Source organism: Stenella coeruleoalba (genome assembly GCF_951394435.1).
Source record: "Stenella coeruleoalba genome assembly, chromosome: 2".
Taxonomy (NCBI): domain Eukaryota; kingdom Metazoa; phylum Chordata; class Mammalia; order Artiodactyla; family Delphinidae; genus Stenella; species Stenella coeruleoalba.
Genome location: NC_137147.1, coordinates 142,755,955 through 142,772,124, shown reverse-complemented (window position 1 = coordinate 142,772,124; position 16,170 = coordinate 142,755,955). Strand labels below are relative to the sequence as shown.

General features: G+C 39.9%; 1 protein-coding gene across 6 annotated transcripts in view; it reads left to right on the top strand.

Moving 5' to 3' along the window:
* Positions 1–16,170, top strand: part of ZNF609 (zinc finger protein 609) — a 234,117-nt gene that overhangs the window by 123,062 nt on the left and 94,885 nt on the right. The window lies entirely within an intron of this gene.

Sequence of the window (16,170 nt, the reverse complement as noted above, 5' to 3'; positions counted from 1 at the left end):
TTCTACCTTAGGATGTGATAGATTCCAAAGATTTTTATCTGCTTTTACCTTCAAATGTTAGTCAGTTGAAATTATCTGAGTTTTTTACTTTCAGCAATCCTCCTACACAGATCTCTTGTCAGATCATCCATGTTCGTTGCTGGCTATATATCTGTTAGGGTGCTTGATTCTGTTACGCAAAGATGTAGTTACTTTGCAACTTAAATGTCTTATATGTGTTTATGATTAGACATCTGATCTGATATTATGCGCCTGGATGACAGGTTCCAAATTTTTTCCTAAGGTAAGGGAAGTATGCAATGTATGTTTCCTTGTGTACTCTAATTTATTAAATTCCTTTACTGTTTTAGAACAGTTATAGAGTTGCAGAAAAGTTAGTTTAGACAATTCCCATATACCCCCACACCCAGTTTTCCTTGTTGTTAACATCCTGTATTATTAGATGATGTACACCTTACAATAATGCACCAGTATTGATTTGTTATTATTAAGTCTGGATCTTATTTAGATTAACTTTTCCTTTTTCTGTTCAAGTCTAATCCAGGATACCACGTTACTTTTAGCTGTCATGTCTCTTTAGGCTCTTCTTGGTGGTAGCAGTTTCTCAGACTTTTCCTTGTTTTTGATGACTTTGGCCAGTTTTGAGGAGTACTGGTCAGGTATTTTGTAGGAGGTCCCACTGTAAGAATTTGTCTTAGGTTTTTCTCATGATAAAACGAAGGTTATGGGTTATTGGTAGGATAACCACAGAGGTAAAGGGCTATTTTCATCACATCTTATCAAGCACACATACTGTTAACATGATTTATGACTGTTGATGTTGGCCTTGATCACCTGGCTGTGGCTTGTCAGGTTCTTCACTATAAAGTTACTCTCTTTTCTTCTCCTCTTTCCATTTGTATTCTCTGGAGGAGAGTCACTAGACGTTGTCTACAGCCTGAGGAGTGGGGAGTTACACTCCCACTCCTTGAGGCCACACTATCTACATAAATTATTTCAAATCTTCTCCATGGGAACTTTTGATTCTTCTTCCCCATTTACTTGTTTATCCAGTTATTTATTTATATCAGAATGGATTCATGGATATTTGTTTTATATTTTGGGTTGTATTCCAATATCACTTAATTTTGGTTCTCAAATAGTTCCAGCTTCGGCCATTGGGAGCCCTTTCAGTTGGTTTCCACATTCCTTTGCATAGCATCCTTAATGTGTGTGTATGTCCCCATGCATACTCGCTTGTGTGCATTGTTACTGTTGCACTTCCTTGCCTTCTGGTGCTATAAGATGTGGTAGACTCATCTTGTATATTTCATACTCCAGCCCTAGAATGAGCCATTTCTCCAAGAAGCCCTGATCCCTTTTATTAGAGAATGGTACTAGAAAATAAGATCAAGGCAGTAGTCATGCCCCTTGCTACTGGAGTGGGGCCATTATTTATTTTTATAAATTTACTTATTTACTTTTAGTTGCGTTGGGTCTTCGTTGCTGCGTGCAGTCTTTCTCTAGTTGTGGCAAGCGGGGGCTACTCTTCGTTGCCGTGCGTGGGCTTCTCATTTCGGTGGCTTCTCGTTGTGGAGCACAGGCTCAGTAGTTGTGGCTTGTGGGCTCTGGAGTGCGGGCTCAGTAGTTGTGGCACATGGGCTTAGTTGCTCCGCGGCATGTGGGATCTTCCCAGACCAGGGCTTGAATCCGTGCCCCCTGCGTTGGCAGGCGGATTCTTAACCACTGCGCCACCAGGGAAGTCCCGGTACTTTTTTTTTTTTTTTTTTTTTTTTTGCGGTACGCGGGCCTCTCACTGCTGTGGCCTCTCCCATTGCGGAGCACAGGCTCCAGACACGCAGGCTCAGCGGCCATGGTTCACGGGCCCAGCCGCTCTGAGGCATGTGGGATCCTCCCAGACCGGGGCACGAACCCGTGTTCCTGCATTGGCAGGCGGACTCAACCACTGCGCCGCCAGGGAAGCCCCCTAGGCCATTATTTTTTAAACAAACATACTCTAGGGAGTAGAAGTGGGACAGCAATGGGGGTGAGGGCAACTTTTTTTTTTTAACAAACTTTGTGAAACTCTTATTCTTTAAACAATGTGTATGTTTAACTTTAATATTTGAAAAATAGTTGTGGGGACTTCCCTGGCGGTCCAATGGTTAAGACTTCGCCTTCCAATGCAGGGGGTGCGGGTTCAATCCCTGGTCAGGGAACTAAGATCCCACATGCCTCAGGGCCAAAAAAATCCAAAACAAAACAGAAGCAATATTGTACAAAATTCAATAAAGACTTTAAAAATGGTCCACATCAAAAAGTCTTTTTTTAAAAATAGTTGTGTATAGCTAATCATCAGGAAATGCAAATCAAAACCAGGAGATAACACCTCACATCTTTCAGAATGGCCATCATCAAAAAGGACACAAATAGCAAATGTTGGTGAGGATGTGGAGAAAAGGAAACCCTAGTACACTGTTGCTGGGAATGTGAATTGGTGCAGCCACTGTGGAAAACAGTATGGAAGTTTCTCAAAAAACTAAAAATGGAATATCATATGATCCAGCAATTCGATTACTGGGTATCTAACCAAAAAAACACAAACATTAATTCGAAAAGATACATGCACCCCAATGTTCATAGCAGCATTATTTACAGTTACCAAGATATGGAAGCAACCTAAGTGTACATCAAGAGAGGAATGGATAAAGAAGATGTTGTGTATATATGCAGTGGAATAGTACTCAGCTATAAAAAGGAATGAATTATGCCATTTGCAGCAACATCAAAGGACTAGGAGAGCATTATGCTAAGTGAAATAAGTCAGAGAAAGACAAATACATTATGATATCATTTATATGTGAAATCTAAAAAGTACAACAAACTAGTGAATAAAACAAAAAAGAAAGACTCACGGATATAGAGAACAAAGCAGTGGTTACCAGTGGGGAAAGGGGGGGCATGATAGAGGTGGGGGGAAGGGTGTTATTAAAGTATTATATGAAATCACATGTGTGAAACTTTTGAAAATTGTAAAGCACTATAGAATTTAAAGAATCTTTCATTCAATTAAAAAAATAGTTGTGTGCCTAGGAGGAAAATGTTAAAGGAAAAAGACCAATTTAAAACACAATTAGTTACACTCTAAACAATAAATTTTACTGTGGTGAGAATCCTAGTTCAGTACATAAATCTTTGTCCACATTTCTGATTTATCAGTTAATATGCTTTTGCTAACCCTGTTTTTATTTTTTAAATGTGTGTTTTGTTTTGTTTTTTAATTTATTTTGGCTGCGTTGGGTCTTTGTTGCTTAGCGCGGGCTTTCTCTAGTTGCAGTGAGCGGGGGCTACTCTTTGTTGCGGTGCGTGGGCTTCTCATTGCAGTGGCCTCTCGTGTTGCAGAGCACTGGCTCTAGGTGCATGGGCTTCAGTAGTTGTGGCACGTGGGGTCAGTAGTTGTGCCTCGCAGGCTCTAGGGCGCAGGCTCAGTAGTTGTGGCTCATGGGCTTAGTTGCTCCGCGGCATGTGGGATCTTCCCCGACCAGGCCTTGAACCTGTGTCCCCTGCATTGGCAGGCAGATTCTTAACCACTGTGCCACCAGGGAAGTCCCACAAACCCTGTTTTTAAATAGCATTAGGAAATTTCTTATCGCTCAGAATTTCAGAAGTAGGTCAGGTTTGGGTTTTTTGTTTGTTTGCTTTGGATAACGTGATGACTCCAGCTTTTTAAGGATTTCATTCAAATACCACAACATGAGGTTAAGCAGGGAAATTTCTTTCTGTTTCTTAGGAGAAAGGAAGCCTTTCCCAGAAGCTCCCAGCAGACTTTTATTCTCACATCTGTGACCATAACTGGGCCATAAGCCCTCTTTTAAACTAGTTGCTGACAAGGGGAATGGGATTTCAATAATTGTCTTTGATGTTCTCAGGTGAAATGGATGCTGGAAGCCAACCACATCTGCTACCCCAGTCATTACCTGTTAAGTACTTTTTGAGAAACCTCCTCCTCTTTCAAGAAGCTTTACTGTTTAGTTAAAGGTAAAAAATGAGTGGATAAAACAGTTGATCATCAATATGGACAGTGTCATAGGTCCATATTTATTGAATGAATTAGGTGAATGTAAGTAAAACTTTTTGACATAGATGTGCTTTAGGAGTTCTTAATTAGGGGGAAATACATGAAAATAGTTTAATAACTAGACCAGGAAGCTTCTTGAAGAAGAGAGAAGACTTAAACTACTGTTTACTCATCAGCTAGTCACAGTGCTGTCCTACTTCTGTCCAGTGTTGTGCTGGTAAATGTTTAACCAGCTGGGAGAAGGGGACAGGGCTTTTTGTAGTGTTTACCAATTTTCAGAGTGTAAATAAAACTCTGGCCTATTTTAATCTATCAGTGTGGAGTCAACTGCCTTGCACACCACTGCTTATTTCTAAGAGGATTGTTTTCTAATTAATCTACTGAGACCACGTATTGACAAAAGCAACATTTCACTTTTTTAGCCTTGTAAATCATCAATAATAAAACCTAGATTACCAATATAAGGTAGTTTGGTTGTGGTGTTTTGGACAGTGGTGTGTTAGAGAATTGTAATTTTAAGGTAATATTAAATACTGGTCTTTGTAGACTTTGAGAAATGAAAGAAACCTCATTGTTAGCTTTAGGTGGTAGGTGAAATGTTACTAATTCAGTTTTTATGGAGCACCAACTATGTGCTCTGTGCTGTAAAAACAAAAATAAATAAGACTAGAATCTCAAGAGCCTCTCTCCTCAGTCTGTTAGAAAGACAAAAAATTATCAACAGATAACTTGAAGTGGAAGCGTGATAAGGGCCCTTGAGCTTTAAAATGCTATAAGAACACAAAGGGGAAGTCAGCTAAATTTGGGGACATCATGGAAGAGGGTGTTTGAATTATATCTTGAAAGGAAATACAGCATTTGCGTTGAGGAGTTGAAAGGAAAGGATCATTTCAGGCAGTAGGAAGAACATGTCCCTAATTGTTGAGGGATGAAAAATCTGATACGTTTCATGCCTTTTTTGGGTGACATGCAGGTAAAACCCAGGGTGAGTAGAGGATAGAGAAGAGAAAAGAGAGATAAGCCAAGGCCATATTGTGAAAGGTCTTAAGTCATATTATAGAGTTTGGATTTACTTATTATTAAGTATGAAACTTCTTAATATAAATAAGATTTTAATACAAAAGTTTCTGCTTCTGCATATCTTTAACCAAACTGGGTGTTTATGATTCTTTATAATTAATGCTAATTTGATGGGGGAGATGCTTTGTCATTTTAATCTGTGCCTTCCTAATTATTAGTGTGGTTGAATGTAATTTTTTAAATATATCTAGTGGTCATTTGTATTTCTTCTGTGTATTGCTTGTTCATATCCTTTACTCATTTTTCTGTTGAATTGTTTGTTTTTCCTAATGATTTGTAGGAACGATTTATATGAACTATAGGTATGAATCCTTCATTTTAAGGCTTTTTTAAGACAGTAATTCTAGCCTTTGTGGTGGATGGATTGGAAAAAGGAGAGACTGTTGTCAATTTGGCCAATTGGGAGATATTACAATAACCTATAGCCATAGACCAGAGATGATGTGTTGTTAAACTGTGGCAGTGGGGGAAGAGGGCTGCAGATACAGAGATCAAGCTGCCACCCAGTGGCTTTGTAGTGGAGCTTGGATTAAATGTCAGCACTACTGCCTTTTAATTTAGTGATTTTTCTAGAATACATTGTCTCCTTTACACTCTTTTCCTTCTGATTCTAGGAAAGAAAAATAAGAGAGTTTTATACAGCAGAGTCTACAGTAAGGTTAAAATGAACGGAGGCTCTAATTTAGGAATATACAATAAAAGAGAAAACACAGATGAATATTTTTTATCTGTTCTCAGGATATGATGGACTTTTTAAGCATGAATCCTAAGGGAAGAAACATAAAGGAAAATATTGATAAATTTTTACTTAAAACTTTAAATTTCTTTATCAAAAAAGATCATAAACATCTCCACAGGATCCTGCTGCAGTGCAGTCCTCTGGAGCGGTATCTGTCCTCTCATGTTCCATATATCAGTGGACTTAAAAGTAGGTGTCCTCTTTTTTCTTTCTTGCCACTTGCAGATCATTATCTCTCCTTTTTCTCTAAAACCTCCTAGGTTTGTAAGTCTTGTCATTTGTCTGTTTTAGTAATTTTATAGACACTGGGTTACTTCCCCTCATTCTTTAATTGGAATGTTTAATTTGATTACATTTAACATAATTACTGATGAGATTTATGTCTGCCATTTGCTGTTTATTCTCTATATGTTTTTAATATAAATTTATTTATTTGTGGCTGCGTTGGGTCTTCATTGCTGCACGCAGGCTTTTTCTAGTTGTGGCGAGCAGGGCCTACTCTTCATTGCAGTGCACGGGCTTCTCGTTGCGCGGGTGGCTTGTTGCGGAGCACGGGCTCTAAGCGCGTGGGCTTCAGTAGTTGTGGCATGCGGGCTCAGTAGTTGTGGCTCACAGGCTCTAGAGCGCAGGCTCAGTAGTTGTGGCTCACGGGCTTAGTTGCTCCATGGCATGTGGGATCTCCCTGGACCAGGGCTCAAACCTGTGTCCCCTGCAGGTGGATTCTTTACCACTGTGCCACCAGGGAAGCCCCTATTTTCTATATGTTTTATGTCTTTTCTGTTCCTCTATTCCTCCACAAAGTCTTCTTTTGTGTTAAGTGGAGATATTCTAGTATACCATTTAAATTCCCTGATTGTTTCTTTTAATATAGTGTTTAGAGTTATTTTCTTAGTGGTTGCCCCAGGGATTACAATTAACATCTTAATTTATAATAATCTAGTTTGGGTTAATGCCAATTTAATTTCAGTAGTATGCAAAAACTGTGTATGTGATAGGCAGAATAATGACCCCCTAAAAAAATCCTATAACTCCTAGAACCTATGAGTGTTACCTTTTGTAGCAGAAGGGATTTTCTAGATGTGATTAAGGATTTTGAGATGGAGAGAGTAGCCTGGATTATCCAGGTTGGGCCCAGTGTAATTACAAGGGTCTTTATAAGGGAAAGTGGGATGCAGAAAAGTAGGAGTCAGAGATTTAAGGATGTTATACTGCTGGCTTTGAAGATGGAGGAAGGGGCCATGAGCTGAGGAATGCAGGCAGCCTCTAAAAGCTGGAAAAGGCAAGAGAACGAAGTTTCCCCTAGAGCCTCTACAAGGAAATGTAGCCCTACCAACATCTTGAATTTAGCCCAGTGAGACCTATTTCAGACTTGCAACTTCCAGAACTATAATAAATTTGTGTTGTTTTACGGCTGTAAATTTGTGGTAGTATGTTGCAGCAGTAGTAGAAAACTAATATAATCATGGGGCTACCTTTACTGGTGTTCTTTATTTCTTCATGTGAATTCAAGTGACTGCCTAGTATTCTTTCATTTCAACCTGAAGGATTCCTTTTAAAATATTTCTTATAGTGCAGGTCTGCTAACAATGAATTCTCTCAATTTTTGTTTACCTGGGAATATCTTAATTTCTCCTAGTTTTTTTTTTTTTTTTTTTTTTTGCGGTACGCGGGCCTCTCACTGTTGTGGCCTCTTCCGTTGCAGAGCACAGGCTCCAGACGCGCAGGCCCAGCGGCCATGGCTCACGGGCCCAGCTGCTCCACGGCATGTGGGATCTTCCCGGACCGGGGCACGAACCCGCGTCCCCTGCATCGGCAGGCGGACTCTCAACCACTGCGCCACCAGGGAAGCCCGCTCCTAGTTTTTTAAGAATAGTTTTGGTAGATGTAGAATTGAATGCTCACCCAGGCAAGTTGACAGCTCTTCACTTTCTGCTTGGCAGAGCCTCAAGGTCAACCAGAGATGAGAGCTTAGAGCCTCCTCAGGCCTTTTCTGAGCAAGTAGCGGTCAGCCCTGGGCATGTGGGTTCCTTCTAGATTCCCAGGAACACATCAGAACTTTTCAAAGCCTCTGTGGACAGCTGCTTTCCTATCTTTCCTTTTAAGCTTTTTGGTTAGCCTATTATTTGCCCCAACTGTTCCCTACTGTCTTAGGCAGCCACAAAGTTAAACACTTGGCAGTGAATATTTTTGGCCATGTTTCCATCCCCAGGGAGAAGGCTTTTCACACTGGGCAAGCTCTAAATCTGGTCAAATATAGACAACCTTGCAAGTGGGGTTTTCCAAGAAGCCACTAGAAAGGTCAAATAATGACAATTCTTTAGGAACAAAGCTTGTTCTGCCCTTTCCAGTAGTTGTCAGGCTGCTGCTTTTCACTGTGATTGTAGGCAATTGATTTTCAGAGCTGGGGATGGGAATAGGGTAAATTCAGATGCCACTGAGCTCACTTTTCTTATTGAGATTCGGCTTATTTCTTGAGTAAATGCTTCCCTGATTGCTGCAAGCCTTCGGCTAATTTCCAGAATTCTGAAAAACTTAATTCTGACGATTTTTTTGTGTGTGTGCGGTACGCAGGCCTCTCACTGTTGCGGCCTCTGCCGTCGCGGAGCACAGGCTCAGCGGCCATGGCTCACGGGCCCAGCCGGTCTACGGCATGTGGGATCTTCCGGACCAGGGCACGAACCCGCGTCCCCTGCATCGGCAGGCGGACTCTCAACCACTGAGCCACCAGGGAAGCCCCCTGACGATTTTTTTTTTTAGTTTTCCTACTTCTTTTATGGAGGAGAGAATTTTCAGAGATCTCCGCCATTTTTGAGGATGTGTCCCCTCATTCTTTAAAGGTTTTAGTTCCTGGCTCACAGTCACTCTCTCCAGTACTACTCCTGGCTTAATTCTTCTTAAACTCAATGTTCATACTCATGATCTTACTAATGCCTTTGCTTCTTAGTGCTTGGCCACATCTCTCCCAGTGATTTTATTCTCCATCCTGTCTCAGCTACTAATCCTAGGTCATATCCTAAACCAGTGCCCCCGGCGGTGCCTCTGCCAAACTATGTATTTTTGTAAATAAAGTTTATTTAAATACAGCCTTGCTCCTTCATTTATGTGTTGAATACAGTTTCTTTCACACTATAGTAGCAGAATTGAGTATTGCAGCAGAGACCAGTGGCTCTCAAAACCTAAAATATTTACTGTCTGACCCTTTGCAGGAAAAGTTTGCAAGGCTTCTGTCCTAGACCTACTCATTTAGAGCTGCATCTCCTCTATTATCTCAATTTCAAGCATCCTGTTCTTCATCCAGCCCCTCGTTTTTAAAAACTTCTTAAAATTTGTTTATTTTTGCAGTTCCCTTCCTCTAGAATCCATCAATCCTTTGACCTCACCACCTTTTGTACTGTGCATCTCACTTTTTTCACATATTTACTTCCCTCCTTACCCTCACCTCCTTACATTATTGATTACTTCCTTCTATACACTCTTAACTTGCTCATTGATAAAACCCCAACCAAGGTTAAAACCATCTTTTGGCTTACTCCATGCCTACACCTTTGCATCTAAATGTGGCTAGAGAAAACTATGCAACTGTTCTGCCTGTTCTCATATTAAGTTCATGGTTATTACCCTTACGTAGGCCTTTAATACTTCACGGCAATCCTACTACATTTCCCTATCTATTCACTCTTTCCTACCTTCTTTTCTCTTCAAACTTCCTGCATCCCTCTCTCATCTTCAGTCTCACCTTGCTTACTGTTTCACTGAAAAAATAGAAGCAAGAGCTTCTACCCATTCTACACACATCTTCCCATTTATTTTTTTACTGGCATATACCCATTTATCTGCGTGTTTGCTCATGGGCTGCTTGTGAACCTATCTAGAGCTAATCGCTCCTCTCATACAAAAGATCTCTTCCTCCTGTCTCTCAAGGGCTTCACTCCAACATATCACCTTTTTCTCTATTGCAGAATTACTATTTTTTCCTGTATATAGATTATTCCCATCAGCAGCACACATGCACTAATTTTTTCTAATCTTTTAAAAACAACCTCTCTTGATCCCACGTCCTCATCCAGAAAGTGCCCTATTTCTCTGCTCCCTTTAGCAAAACTTCTCAAAGAGCAGTCTATACTCCAGTTACAGTATAGACTCAAATTATAGTCTTCACAATCATCTCCATTCTTCTCCTTTCTCTCCTAAACCAACTTTAGTTTGGCTTTTTCCTCTGCCATTCTACAAAGTCACCAGTGACCTGTACATTGGTAAATCCAATGATCCATTCTCAGTATTTTTTTAAGTAGGAGTCTTCTTGAGACACAATTCACATGCCATATAATTCACATTTTGAAAGTATGAAATTTAGGGGATTTTAGTATATTCATAGTTACGCAGCTATCACTATTATCTAATTTTAGATCATTTACATCGCCCCAGAAAGAAACCCTGTGCCCATTAGTAGTCACTATACATTCCTGCCTTCCTGTAGCCCTTGGAAACCATTACTCTGCTTCAGACGGTATGAATTTGCCTATTCTGGACATTCATATCAGAGGAATCATACAATATATGGCCCTTTGTGTCTGGCTTCTTTCACTTGGAATAATGTTTTTAAGGATCATCCGTGTTATATAGCGTGTATCCATACTTTGTTTTATTTATTTATTTATTTATTTATTTATTTTTGGCTGCGTTGGGTCTTCGTTGATGCGTGCAGGCCTTCTCTAGTTGCGGCGAGCGGGGACTACTCTTTGTTGTGGTGCGCGGGCTTCTTATTGCAGTGGCTTCTCTTGTTGTGCAGCACGGGTTCTAGGCACGCGGGCTTCGGTAGTTTTGGCACGTGTGCTCAGTAGTTGTGGCTTACGGGCTCTAGAGCGCAGGCTCAGTAGTTGTGGCGCACAAGCTGAGTTGCTCCATGGCTTGTGGGATCTTCCCGGACCAGGGACTGAACCTGCACTGCGTGTTTGCACTGGCAGGCAGATTCTTATCCACTGGGCCACCAGGGAAGCCCCATACTTTGTTCTTTTTTATAGCCATATATTCCATTGTATGGATATATATATACCACATTTTGTTTATCCATTCATCAGTTGATGGACAAATTAGAGTTGATTCCCCTTTCTGGATACTGTGAATAATGTTGCTGTGAACATTCATGTGCACATTTTGTGTAGACATATGTGTTCAGTTCACTTGGTTTTATACCTAGGAGTGGAATTGCTAAGTCGTGTGATAACTCTGTTTAGCATCTTGAGGAACTGCCAAACTTTTCCAAAGTGGGTGCAGTCCCACCAGCAATGTAAGAAGGTTACAAGTTCTCCACATCCTCATCAACACTTGTTATTGTCTTGTTGTCTGTTTCATTTGAGCCATCTTGGTGGGTGTGAAGTGGGATCACATTGTGATTTTAATTTGCATTTCCCTAACGATTAGTGGTTCTGAGAGTCTTTTCATTTGCTTATTGGTCATTTGTAAGTATATGTGTATGTGTATGTATATATATATATTTTTTTTTGAAAAATGTCTATTCAGATCCTTTTCCTATTTTTAATTGGGTTGTTTGTCTTTTTATTGTTGAGTCATGAGAATGTGTGTGTGTGTGTTTGTATTCTGGATACAAGTCCCTTATCAGATATGTGATTTGCAAATATTTTCTCCCATTCCGTAATGGGTTGTCTTTTCACTTTCCTGATAGTTCTCAGTTCTCAATCCTTATCTTTCAGCAGATTTGATTACTTTCTCCTTCATATACTTTCTTTACTTGATTTCCAGAATACCACATTCTCCCGATTTTTTTTCTCACTTTACTGGATTCTTCACCTGTCTCCTTTGCTGCTTATTTTTAATCTCTCCAACCTCTAAACATTGAAGTGCCCCCGGGCTCAGTCCTCAGACTGCTTATTCTGTCACACCACTCTTTGTTATCTCTTCTGCTCTCATTTATATGCTGACAACTTCACATTTACTATCAGTCTCATATATTCATCTGCCTACCTGACAATTTTTTTTTTAATTTATTTTTGGCTGTGCTGGGTCTTCGGTGCTGTGCACGGGCTTTAGTTGTGGAGAGCGGGGGCTACTCTTTGTTGAGGTGCACGGGCTTCTCATTGCGGTGGCTTCTCTTGCTGCAGAGCACGGGCTCTAGGCGCGCGGGCTTCAGTAGTTGCAGCACGCGGGCTCAGTAGCTGTGGGTCACAGGCTCTAGAGCACAGCCTCAGTAGTTGTGTCACACGGGCTTAGTTGCTCTGCGTCATGTGGGATCTTCCCAGACCAGGGATTGAACCTGTGTCCCCTGCACTGGCAGGCAAGTTCTTATCCACTGCACCACCAGGGAAGCCCCTACCTGACATTTTGACTTAGATATCTGATAGGCATTTCAAATTTAAAATGTCCAAAGCCAGACTTTTGAATTTTTTCTCCAAAACCTGATCCTTCCTCAGTCTTCATCATCTCAGTAAATAGCAGTTCCATTTCTCTAATTGCTTGGGCCAAGGAGTCATTCTTCTCAATCCACCAACAAATTATACTGGCTTTATCTTCAGTATATTTAGAATCCAACTCTTCTTACCACTTTCACTGCTACCATCTGGTCTAAACCACTGTTTAACCTCTTCTGGATTATTGTAATAACCTTTAATTAGTCTTCCTATCTTTAGTGCCTTATAATTTTTTCTCAACATAGCAGAGTGATCCTTTTTAAGCATGTCAGATTATTTTACTCCTCTACTTAAAACCATGTAGTGGCTTCCCATATCATTCTTAAAAAACTCAAAGAGTTCTTATAGTCACTTAGATCATCTAGCCCCTATTTTCATTTTGACCTCCTTTACTCTCTTCTCTCCCTGTCTCACTCTTTTCCTTAATATTCCTCAAATGCTCCAGGCACATCCCTACCTTATGGCCTTTATGCATGTTGTTCCTTCTGTCTACAATGCCCACCCTTCTGTTATTCTCATGGCTTCAGTAACAGTACTTATGCAGAGCCATATTGAAGCCAGAAGGAAAAGGAAAAATCAATGAGGTCAATCTAATCTTTATTTAAATTTCAGTATTTTGTTCATTGTGGATTTTTGCATTACATTTGACTTTTTAAAAATACTGCATTAAAATATCATTTATCTTTATTACTGAGGTTTTTGGTGCCCCCTTAAATTTTGCACCTGCGGTTGATACTTCCCATGCCTCATTTGCCTCACCCTGTTCAAGAAAAAGGAATAGAAGCCAATCTCTTCCTGATAGAGGGTATCTACCATAAACCTACAGCTAATATCATAGTTAATGTTGAAAAACTGAATGCTCTTGCCTTAGGATAAAGACCAAGGTAAAGATGTCCTCTCTTACTACTTCTATCCATCATTACACTGGAGGTTCTAGCTAGTCCAGTAAGTCCAGGAAAAGAAATAAAAGGCATCCAAGTTGGAAAGGAAGAAATAAAACTGTCTTTTTTTAATAGATGTTATGATCGTCTATGTGGAAAATGCTAAGAAAAAAACCCAGATAACATGAGACTTTAATAAAGAAATATTTATTAGAATCATACAAAAAGAAACTGCTAAGGAAGCTACAAAAAAGCTATTAGACTGATAGTAATATGTGAATTTAGCAATAGTGCAGGACAGAAGTTCATTGTATGACAATCGATTGAATTTCTATATTCTGGCAATCACATTGAAATTTTAAAAACATAATTTATAATGACATTAAAGTATAAAATAGTGAGGGATAAACCTGACAAAAGATGTGTAAAACCTGTACACTGAAAACTACAAAACATTGCTGAAAGGAATTTAACAAGTCTTTAAATAAATGGAGAGATTTACCATATTCATGGATTGAAAGACTCAACAGTATTACAGTGTCAGTTGTCCTCAGATTGATTGATAGATTCGGTGAATCCTAATTCTCAGCAGTCTTTTTAATAGAAATTGACAAACAGATTTTAAAATTCATATGGAAATGCACTTACACTACCTGACTTCAGTTCTTATTATAAATCTATTTATCTATTATAGATCTTCTGGTAACTGTCTACTTGGTGCTATACATGTCAAAACTTATTAAATTATATACTTGAAATTTGTATGGTTTATTGTTTGTCAGTTATACTTTAACAAAGTTGGTAAACTAACTAACTAACTAGACTCCCATTGTAATCAGAATGTGAAGCATCTCATGTCCTGTTACTAGGAAAGTTCACTGATGTAAACTTATAAAAGATAGTTTAAGAATATGTGTTGAAAACCCTACAATTTCACTTGTAACCAGTTTACGCTTATAAGAAGTAACTGGAAACATTTTACAATAACTTATGGACAAGTATGCTTAAAACACAAATTCAGGGCTTCCCTGGTGGCACAGTGGTTGAGAGCCCGCCTGACGATGCAGGGGACCACGGGTTCGTGCCCCGGTCCGGGAAGATCCCACATGCCGCGGAGCAGCTGGGCCTGTGGGCCATGGCCACTGAGCCTGCGCATCCAGAGCCTGTGCTCCGCAACAGGAGAGGCCACAACAGTGAGAGGCCCGCGTACCACAAAAACAAAACAACAACAACAAAAAAAAATTCAAGCAACCCAAAATTCTGATTATAGGAAGCAAGTTAAGAAAAATTTCAACATATATATATATATATATATATATATATATATATGACATTATGCAGCCATCAAAAACTATATTCTCAATGGCATAGGCAAATATTCCTGTGAAAGTGAAAAAATGCTTAAAAATAAGTATACTGGGTATGCCCAGCTTTTTTTTTTTAAGATAAGTATTAAAATATTTATAATGATTTTCTTTGGAAATGAAGCTTTTACTTTCTTTATACCTTCCTGTATTTTAAAATATTTTTTTGCCACAAACAGGATTTATTATGCAAATATAACCTTAAATTTTTAAGTAAAAATTTAAAAATAAATATTGGCTCTAATATGGTTTGGAAGAATCTATAAGGTACCTTGTGGGAAGGGAGATTTTTTTCATTCTTGGACAGAAAGAAACTCTACAGCTTCATAAACTACCCAGAAGAAGTGGTTGATTTTTAGGAAGAGAGTCTTATCAAAGACCTTGCATACCTATAAGCACATTGTTTTCAGAATGTAAAATCCTTTCTAATTTGAATGGTGATCAACTTTATAGTTGATTCTTAGGTGGGACTATTTCCCAAGAAAAGATTCAGCTAAGGTATTTAATTTTGTATTCTCTAGTGGTATTTAGTTTTTGTCTTTGTCTACCTCCACCTCAAAAACAAACAGAAAAACCCCAACACCCCAGAATTGGGAATAAAATAGTATAGTTCCAGAAATCGGCTCAGCAAAGTGCATTTTGTCATGGACTCATCAGCTAGGCATATCAAATTCATCTAAGGAAAAACCCCATCAATCAAATTTTTGACATCCATACTCTTATGTGTATTTCTGTAGGTCATGCAAATTAATTTGATTGGTGTTTTATATGGAATCTCTTGATGTGTAATTTTGTGTGTGTGTGTGTGTGTGTGTGTTACGCGGGCCTGTCACTGTTGTGGCCTCTCCCGTTGCGGAGCACAGGCTCCGGACACGCAGGCTCAGCGGCCATGGCTCACGGGCCCAGCCGCTCCGCAGCATGTGGGATATTCCCGCACTGGGGCACGAACCGGCGTCCCCTGCATCGGCAGTTAGACTCCCAACCACTGCGCCACCAGGGAAGCCCTTGATGTGTAATTTTGAAGTGATTAATTTAGATGGCTTTCTAAAAGGATTAGTTTATTGTAACTAAGGGCTTTATATGCAGGTTATTTAATGAGATTATATTTAATTTGGCATACTGCCTTGAGCTATCTAGTTATTAAAGTAGTATCTGTATATAGTTTTTTTTAATCTTTTCTTTTTTTAATTTATTTGTTTTATTTATTTATTTTTGGCTGCATTGGGTCTTCGTTGCTACCCACGGGCTTTCTCTAGTTGCGGTGAGCAGGGGCTACTCTTTGTTGTGGTGCGCAGGCTTCTCATTGAGGTGGCTTCTCTCGTTGCTGAGCACGGGCTCTAGGCGCGTGGGCTTGTGGCACGGGGGCTCAGTAGTTGTGGCTTGCAGGCTCTAGAGCACAGGCTCAGTAGTTGTGGCACACAGGCTTAGTTGCTCCGCAGCATGTGGGATCTTCCTGGACCGGGGCTTGAACCTGTGTCCCCTGCAATGGCAGGCAGATTCTTAACCATCACCCCACCAGGGAAGCCCTGTATATAGTTTTAAAAATTAAAAGTGCAGGGCTTCCCTGGTGGCACAGTGGTTGAGAGTCCGCCTGCCGATGCAGGGGACACGGGTTCATGCCACG